The following is a 10,249-nucleotide window of genomic DNA, read 5'->3' on the forward strand; positions in this document are numbered from 1 at the left end:
AATTTGCCCAAACTGGGCTGTTTAGAGGCTCCCTCCACCATGAATTTGCCCAAACTGGGCTGGTTAGAGGCTCCCTCCACCATGAATTGGTCCAAACTGGGGTTTTTAGAGGCTCCCTCCACCATTAATTGGTCCAAACTGGGCTGGTTAGAGGCTCCCTCCACCATGAATTGGTCCAAACTGGGTTTTTTAGAGGCTCCATCCACCATGAATTTGCCCAAACTGGGCTGTTTAGAGGCTCCCTCCACCATGAATTGGTCCAAACTGGGGTGGTTAGAGGCTCCCTCCACCATTAATTGGTCCAAACTGGGCTGGTTAGAGGCTCCCTCCACCATTAATTGGTCCAAACTGGGCTGGTTAGAGGCTCCCTCCACCATGAATTGGTCCAAACTGGGGTTTTTAGAGGCTCCCTCCACCATGAATTGGTCCAAACTTGGCTGTTTAGAGGCTCCCTCCACCATTAATTGGTCCAAACTGGGCTGGTTAGAGGCTCCCTCCACCATGAATTGGTCCAAACTGGGTTTTTTAGAGGCTCCCTCCACCATGAATTTGCCCAAACTGGGCTGTTTAGAGGCTCCCTCCACCATGAATTGGTCCAAACTGGGGTGGTTAGAGGCTCCCTCCACCATTAATTGGTCCAAACTGGGCTGGTTAGAGGCTCCCTCCACCATTAATTGGTCCAAACTGGGCTGGTTAGAGGCTCCCTCCACCATGAATTGGTCCAAACTGGGGTTTTTAGAGGCTCCCTCCACCATGAATTGGTCCAAACTTGGCTGTTTAGAGGCTCCCTCCACCATTAATTGGTCCAAACTGGGCTGGTTAGAGGCTCCCTCCACCATGAATTGGTCCAAACTGGGTTTTTTAGAGGCTCCCTCCACCATGAATTTGCCCAAACTGGGCTGTTTAGAGGCTCCCTCCACCATGAATTGGTCCAAACTGGGTTTTTTAGAGGCTCCCTCCACCATGAATTGGTCCAAACTGGGCTGGTTAGAGGCTCCCTCCACCATGAATTGGTCCAAACTGGGGTGGTTAGAGGCTCCCTCCACCATTAATTGGTCCAAACTGGGCTGGTTAGAGGCTCCCTCCACCATTAATTGGTCCAAACTGGGCTGGTTAGAGGCTCCCTCCACCATTAATTGGTCCAAACTGGGCTGGTTAGAGGCTCCCTCCACCATGAATTTGCCCAAACTGGGCTGTTTAGAGGCTCCCTCCACCATGAATTTGCCCAAACTGGGCTGGTTAGAGGCTCCCTCCACCATGAATTGGTCCAAACTGGGGTTTTTAGAGGCTCCCTCCACCATGAATTGGTCCAAACTTGGCTGTTTAGAGGCTCCCTCCACCATTAATTGGTCCAAACTGGGCTGGTTAGAGGCTCCCTCCACCATGAATTGGTCCAAACTGGGTTTTTTAGAGGCTCCCTCCACCATGAATTTGCCCAAACTGGGCTGTTTAGAGGCTCCCTCCACCATGAATTGGTCCAAACTGGGGTGGTTAGAGGCTCCCTCCACCATTAATTGGTCCAAACTGGGCTGGTTAGAGGCTCCCTCCACCATTAATTGGTCCAAACTGGGCTGGTTAGAGGCTCCCTCCACCATGAATTTGCCCAAACTGGGCTGGTTAGAGGCTCCCTCCACCATGAATTGGTCCAAACTGGGTTTTTTAGAGGCTCCCTCCACCATGAATTTGCCCAAACTGGGCTGGTTAGAGGCTCCCTCCACCATGAATTGGTCCAAACTGGGGTTTTTAGAGGCTCCCTCCACCATGAATTTGCCCAAACTGGGCTGTTTAGAGGCTCCCTCCACCATGAATTGGTCCAAACTGGGTTTTTTAGAGGCTCCCTCCACCATGAATTGGTCCAAACTGGGCTGGTTAGAGGCTCCCTCCACCATGAATTGGTCCAAACTGGGGTGGTTAGAGGCTCCCTCCACCATTAATTGGTCCAAACTGGGCTGGTTAGAGGCTCCCTCCACCATTAATTGGTCCAAACTGGGCTGGTTAGAGGCTCCCTCCACCATGAATTTGCCCAAACTGGGCTGTTTAGAGGCTCCCTCCACCATGAATTTGCCCAAACTGGGCTGGTTAGAGGCTCCCTCCACCATGAATTGGTCCAAACTGGGGTTTTTAGAGGCTCCCTCCACCATGAATTGGTCCAAACTTGGCTGTTTAGAGGCTCCCTCCACCATTAATTGGTCCAAACTGGGCTGGTTAGAGGCTCCCTCCACCATGAATTGGTCCAAACTGGGTTTTTTAGAGGCTCCCTCCACCATGAATTTGCCCAAACTGGGCTGTTTAGAGGCTCCCTCCACCATGAATTGGTCCAAACTGGGGTGGTTAGAGGCTCCCTCCACCATTAATTGGTCCAAACTGGGCTGGTTAGAGGCTCCCTCCACCATTAATTGGTCCAAACTGGGCTGGTTAGAGGCTCCCTCCACCATGAATTTGCCCAAACTGGGCTGGTTAGAGGCTCCCTCCACCATGAATTGGTCCAAACTGGGTTTTTTAGAGGCTCCCTCCACCATGAATTTGCCCAAACTGGGCTGGTTAGAGGCTCCCTCCACCATGAATTGGTCCAAACTGGGGTTTTTAGAGGCTCCCTCCACCATGAATTTGCCCAAACTCTGCTGGTTAGAGGCTCAATCCACCCTGATTTTCAAAACAAATGTTGGTGCCAACCTCAACTTACTACAAGGGCCAAATTCACTGCTGGTGACAAGCTCTCCTCACTGCAAGTGCCAAATACACATGTTTCAAGGTGTTTTCCTACTGTCAGAGAGGTGGTATTGAGTGTGTAAAGTGTGTAGTTGTTAGGCTGTGATGTTGGGGTAATAGAGGGTCTTTGGTGTGTTAGATGCCCCCAGACATGCTTCCCCTGCTGTCCCAGTGTCATTCCAGAGGTGTTGGCATCATTTCCTGGGGTGTCATAGTGGACTTGGTGACCCTCCAGACACGGATTTGGGTTTCCCCCTTAACGAGTATCTGTTCCCCATAGACTATAATGGGGTTCGAAACCCGTTCGAACACACGAACATTGAGCGGCTGTTCGAATCGAATTTCGAACCTCGAACATTTTAGTGTTCGCTCATCTCTGGTCATGACCATTATTTGAGGGCAGGGCTTATATAATGAGTAAATATCTGTGTGTAGGATCTTGTTGACAGTTGTTAGTACAGAGCTGTTCCACGTATAGAGCTGCTGACTTGTATACGGTACAGTGTGTCAGTACTAAGGCTTTGGCAACAGTTGCGTATACAGTGTGTCAGTAATAAAGCTCAGGCAGCAGTTGCTGACCTGTATACAGTGTGTTAGTAACAAGGTACAGGCAGCATTTGCTGACCTGTATACAGTGTGTCAGTAACAAGGCTCAGGCAGCAGTTGCTGATCTGTATACAGTGTGTCAGTAACAAGGGTAAGGCAGCAGTTGCTGATCTGTATACAGTGTGTCAGTAACAAGGGTAAGGCAGCAGTTGCTGATCTGTATACAGTGTGTCAGTAACAAGGGTAAGGCAGCAGTTGCTGATCTGTATACAGTGTGTCAGTAACAAGGGTAAGGCAGCAGTTGCTAACCTGTATACAGTGTGTCAGTAACAAGGCTCAAGCAGCAGTTGCTGACCTGTATACAGTGTGTCAGTAACAAGGCTCAGGCAGCAGTTGCTGATCTGTATACAGTGTGTCAGTAACAAGGCTCAGGCAGTTGCTGACCTGTATACAGTGTGTCAGTAACAAGGGTAAGGCAGCAGTTGCTAACCTGTATACAGTGTGTCAGTAACAAGGCTCAGGCAGCAGTTGCTGACCTGTATACAGTGTGTCAGTAGAAAGGATCAGACATCAGTTGCTGACCTGTATACAGTGTGTCAGTAATAAGGCTAAGGCAGAAGTTGCTGACCTGTATACAGTGTGTCAGTAACAAGGCTCAGGCAGCAGTTGCTGACCTGTATACAGTGTGTTAGTAACAAGGCTCAGGCAGCAGTTGCTAACCTGTATACAGTGTGTCAGTAACAAGGCTCAGGCAGCAGTTGCTGACCTGTATACAGTGTGTCAGTAACAAGGTTCAGGCAGCAGTTGCTGATCTGTATACAGTGTGTCAGTAACAAGGGTAAGGCAGCAGTTGCTGACCTGTATACAGTGTGTCAGTAACAAGGCTCAGGCAACAGTTGCTGACCTGTATACAGTGTGTCAGTAACAAGGGTCAGACAGCAGTTGCTGATCTGTATACAGTGTGTCAGTAACAAGGGTAAGGCAGCAGTTGCTGACCTGTATACAGTGTGTCAGTAACAAGGCTCAGGCAACAGTTGCTGACCTGTATACAGTGTGTCAGTAACAAGGGTCAGACAGCAGTTGCTGACCTGTATACAGTGTGTCAGTAATAAAGCTCAGGCAGAAGTTGCTGACCTGTAAACAGTGTGTCAGTTACAAGGCTCAGGCAGCAGTTGCTAACCTGTATACAGTGTGTCAGTAACAAGGCTCAGGCAGCAGTTGCTGACCTGTATACAGTGTGTCAGTAGAAAGGATCAGACAGCAGTTGCTGACCTGTATACAGTGTGTCAGTAACAAGGCTCAGGCAGTTGCTGATCTGTATACAGTGTGTCAGTAACAAGGCTCAGGCAGCAGTTGCTGACCTGTATACAGTGTGTCAGTAATAAGGCTCAGGCAGTTGCTGACCTGTATACAGTGTGTCAGTAATAAGGCTCAGGCAGCAGTTGCTGACCTGTATACAGTGTGTCAGTAACAAGGCTCAGGCAGTTGCTGACCTGTATACAGTGTGTCAGTAACAAGGCTCAGGCAGCAGTTGCTGACCTGTATACAGTATGTCAGTAATAAGGCTCAGGCAGTTGCTGACCTGTATACAGTGTGTCAGTAATAAGGCTCAGGCAGTTGCTGACCTGTATACAGTGTGTCAGTAACAAGGCTCAGGCAGCAGTTGCTGACCTGTATACAGTGTGTCAGTAACAAGGCTAAGGCAGTTGCTGACCTGTATACAGTGTGTCAGTAACAAGGCTCAGGCAGCAGTTGCTGACCTGTATACAGTATGTCAGTAATAAGGCTCAGGCAGTTGCTGACCTGTATACAGTGTGTTGGGGAAGAGTATGTTGCAGGGCTCCAAATTAAATAATTAATTAACAGGCCTAGATGGACTGCAGCCATCTTCTTTAAGCCTGGAGAACTGATTAAGACACAAGATGGTGGTGTATCAAAAGAGTTCTGATTTATTGTTACAGCGAAGTAGTTTAAATACAATACAGACAAAAGCAGGTTGGACTATTCTAATGACATAAGCTGTGGCACATGACTATTGGATAAGGTCTGCATCTCATTATTACACTCCAACCTGGGATGACCTTTAAAGAAGAATCTAAAATATGTATGTGTAAACCAACATTTTACACTAATTCTAGATGTATATCACAGCAAGAGAGATAATGATCACATACTGGTCCACTCCGGCCTTGGGGCTAACGATCAACAGGTTATTTGAACCGGTTTCTACACCCACCCTCAAAGATGACCACAAATAGATAAGGAGTTATAACCCAACCATCAACATTCCACACGCCTTATCCCCTAAAGGGGTCTCTTAGACTCTAAACAGACATTTTCATAAAGTTTATATAAGAAAAAGGTTACAAGATGGCTGACAGAATACAAGATGGAAGATGTGATCCTAACACAGTGTTTCAGTAATCAGGCTCAAGCTGTTGCTGACCTGTATACAGTGTGTCAATAAAAAAGATCAAGCAGCAGTTGCTGACCTGTATACAGTGTGTCAGTAACAAGGCTCAGGCAGCAGTTGCTGACCTGTATACAGTGTGTCAGTAATAAGGCTCAGGCAGTTGCTGACCTGTATACAGTGTGTCAGTAACAAGGATCAGACAGCAGTTGCTGACCTGTATATAGTGTGTCAGTAACAAGGCTCAGGCAGCAGTTGCTGACCTGTATACAGTGTATCAGTAATAAGGCTCAGGCAGTTGCTGATCTGTATACAGTGTGTCAGTAACAAGGCTCAGGAAGTTGCTGACCTGTATACAGTGTGTCAGTAACAAAGCTCAGGCAGCAGTTGCTGACCTGTATACAGTGTGTCAGTAACAAGGCTCAGGCAGCAGTTGCTGACCTGTATACAGTGTGTCAGTAACAAGGCTCAGGCAGCAGTTGCTGACCTGTATACAGTGTGTCAGTAATAAGGCTCAGGCAGTTGCTGATCTGTATACAGTGTGTCAGTAACAAGGATCAGACAGCAGTTGCTGACCTGTATATAGTGTGTCAGTAACAAGGCTCAGGCAGCAGTTGCTGACCTGTATACAGTGTGTCAGTAATAAGGCTCAGGCAGTTGCTGATCTTTATACAGTGTGTCAGTAACAAAGATCAGACAGCAGTTGCTGACCTGTATACAGTGTGTCAGTAACAAGGCTCAGGAAGTTGCTGACCTGTATACAGTGTGTCAGTAACAAGGCTCAGGCAGCAGTTGCTGACCTGTATACAGTGTGTCAGTAATAAGGCTCAGGCAGTTGCTGATCTGTATACAGTGTGTCAGTAACAAGGATCAGACAGCAGTTGCTGACCTGTATACAGTGTGTCAGTAACAAGGCTCAGGAAGTTGCTGACCTGTATACAGTGTGTCAGTAACAAAGCTCAGGCAGCAGTTGCTGACCTGTATACAGTGTGTCAGTAACAAGGCTCAGGCAGCAGTTGCTGACCTGTATACAGTGTGTCAGAAACAAGGCTCAAGCAGCAGTTGCTGACCTGTATATAGTGTGTCAGTAATAAGGCTCAGACAGCAGTTGCTGACCTGTATACAGTGTGTCAGTAATAAGGCTCAGGCAGCTGCTGACCTGTATACAGTGTGTCAGTAAAAAAGCTCAGGCAGTTGCTGACCTGTATACAGTGTGTCAGTAACAAGGCTCAGGCTGTTGCTGACCTGTATACAGTGTGTCAGTAATAAGGCTCAGGCAGCAGTTGCTGACCTGTATACAGTGTGTCAGTAACAAGGCTCAGGCAGTTGCTGACCTGTATACAGTGTGTCAGTAACAAGGCTCAGGCAGCAGTTGCTGACCTGTATACAGTATGTCAGTAATAAGGCTCAGGCAGTTGCTGACCTGTATACAGTGTGTCAGTAATAAGGCTCAGGCAGTTGCTGACCTGTATACAGTGTGTCAGTAACAAGGCTCAGGCAGCAGTTGCTGACCTGTATACAGTGTGTCAGTAACAAGGCTAAGGCAGTTGCTGACCTGTATACAGTGTGTCAGTAACAAGGCTCAGGCAGCAGTTGCTGACCTGTATACAGTGTGTCAGTAACAAGGCTCAGGCAGTTGCTGACCTGTATACAGTATGTCAGTAATAAGGCTCAGGCAGTTGCTGACCTGTATACAGTGTGTCAGTAACAAGGCTCAGGCAGCAGTTGCTGACCTGTATACAGTGTGTCAGTAACAAGGCTCAGGCAGTTGCTGACCTGTATACAGTGTGTCAGTAACAAGGCTCAGGCAGCAGTTGCTGACCTGTATACAGTGTGTTAGTAACAAGGCTCAGGCAGCAGTTGCTGACCTGTATACAGTATGTCAGTAATAAGGCTCAGGCAGTTGCTGACCTGTATACAGTGTGTTGGGGAAGAGTATGTTGCAGGGCTCCAAATTAAATAATTAATTAACAGGCCTAGATGGACTGCAGCCATCTTCTTTAAGCCTGGAGAACTGATTAAGACACAAGATGGTGGTGTATCAAAAGAGTTCTGATTTATTGTTACAGCGAAGTAGTTTAAATACAATACAGACAAAAGCAGGTTGGACTATTCTAATGACATAAGCTGTGGCACATGACTATTGGATAAGGTCTGCATCTCATTATTACACTCCAACCTGGGATGACCTTTAAAGAAGAATCTAAAATATTTATGTGTAAACCAACATCTTACACTAATTCTAGATGTATATCACAGCAAGAGAGATAATGATCACATACTGGTCCACTCCGGCCTTGGGGCTAACGATCAACAGGTTATTTGAACCGGTTTCTACACCCACCCTCAAAGATGACCACAAATAGATAAGGAGTTATAACCCAACCATCAACATTCCACACGCCTTATCCCCTAAAGGGGTCTCTTAGACTCTAAACAGACATTTTCATAAAGTTTATATAAGAAAAAGGTTACAAGATGGCTGACAGAATACAAGATGGAAGATGTGATCCTAACACAGTGTTTCAGTAATCAGGCTCAAGCTGTTGCTGACCTGTATACAGTGTGTCAATAAAAAAGATCAGGCAGCAGTTGCTGACCTGTATACAGTGTGTCAGTAACAAGGCTCAGGCAGCAGTTGCTGACCTGTATACAGTGTGTCAGTAATAAGGCTCAGGCAGTTGCTGACCTGTATACAGTGTGTCAGTAACAAGGCTCAGGCAGCAGTTGCTGACCTGTATATAGTGTGTCAGTAACAAGGCTCAGGAAGTTGCTGACCTGTATACAGTGTGTCAGTAACAAAGCTCAGGCAGCAGTTGCTGACCTGTATACAGTGTGTCAGTAACAAGGCTCAGGCAGCAGTTGCTGACCTGTATACAGTGTGTCAGTAACAAGGCTCAGGCAGCAGTTGTTGACCTGTATACAGTGTGTCAGTAATAAGGCTCAGGCAGTTGCTGACCTGTATACAGTGTGTCAGTAACAAGGATCAGACAGCAGTTGCTGACCTGTATATAGTGTGTCAGTAACAAGGCTCAGGCAGCAGTTGCTGACCTGTATACAGTGTGTCAGTAATAAGGCTCAGGCAGTTGCTGATCTGTATACAGTGTGTCAGTAACAAAGATCAGACAGCAGTTGCTGACCTGTATACAGTGTGTCAGTAACAAGGCTCAGGAAGTTGCTGACCTGTATACAGTGTGTCAGTAACAAGGCTCAGGCAGCAGTTGCTGACCTGTATACAGTGTGTCAGTAATAAGGCTCAGGCAGTTGCTGATCTGTATACAGTGTGTCAGTAACAAGGATCAGACAGCAGTTGCTGACCTGTATACAGTGTGTCAGTAACAAGGCTCAGGAAGTTGCTGACCTGTATACAGTGTGTCAGTAACAAAGCTCAGGCAGCAGTTGCTGACCTGTATACAGTGTGTCAGTAACAAGGCTCAGGCAGCAGTTGCTGACCTGTATACAGTGTGTCAGTAACAAGGCTCAGGCAGCAGTTGCTGACCTGTATACAGTGTGTCAGTAACAAGGCTCAGGCAGCAGTTGCTGACCTGTATACAGTGTGTCAGTAACAAGGCTCAGGCAGCAGTTGCTGTCCTGTATACAGTGTGTCAATAAAAACCAAACAACAGCCAACCACCAAACCAAAAACACCAACAGATGATAACCAAGGCCGAAATAAAGGCGACCACAGAGGCAAACAGAGAGCGGTACATTGAAGAATGGAGAAACGAAATAAATAACTCCAAGAAACTCACCGTGTACCAATCCCTACAAAGGGACTACACCATGGCCACCTACCTGGAGAGAATACGCCACCCCAAACACAGACAGACCCTGAGCCGGTACAGACTGAGCACCCACAACCTAGAGATAGAGACGGGGCGATACAGGCAGACGTACAAGCCACGGGAGAACAGACTGTGCCAGCACTGTGACCAGGGGGTCCTAGAAGACGAGACCCACTTCCTGCTACACTGCACCAAATACTCAGCTGTGAGGGCCGTCTACTACCAAAGACTCTCTGCCCACATCCCAGACTTCATATCTGCAGACGAGAAGAGGAAACTCTACATCCTACTGGGAGAAGAAGAGGCCACTGTGGAGATCGCTGCCCAATACGTGTCCAGCTGTCACCAAACAAGAGGAAGATGAGACTCCACGGACTGTTATATTTATCCCAATACACCCGCCCCGCCCCACCCCCACCTCCCCATCCCCATATAGCGGTCACCAACTAAGAGGAAGATGAGACTCCATGGACTGTTATAACCCAAACCAACTGCCCCACCCCCCCATACCCAACACTCACCCACCCGAATCCAACTCCCCTCCCGCCCACTTTACTAGCTTTGGCAATGCCAAATACCTATTCAGACGTGCCAATAAAGCTTTTTTGATTTGATTTGTATACAGTGTGTCAGTAACAAGGCTCAGGCAGCAGTTGCTGACCTGTATACAGTGTGTCAGTGACAAGGCTCAGGCTGTTGTTGACCTGTATACAGTGTGTCAGTAATAAGGCTCAGGCAGTTGCTGACCTGTATACAGTGTGTCAGTAACAAGGGTCAGACAGCAGTTGCTGATCTGTAT

Source organism: Leptodactylus fuscus, chromosome 2, assembly GCF_031893055.1.
Source record: "Leptodactylus fuscus isolate aLepFus1 chromosome 2, aLepFus1.hap2, whole genome shotgun sequence".
In the NCBI taxonomy this organism is placed as follows: Eukaryota; Metazoa; Chordata; class Amphibia; order Anura; family Leptodactylidae; genus Leptodactylus; species Leptodactylus fuscus.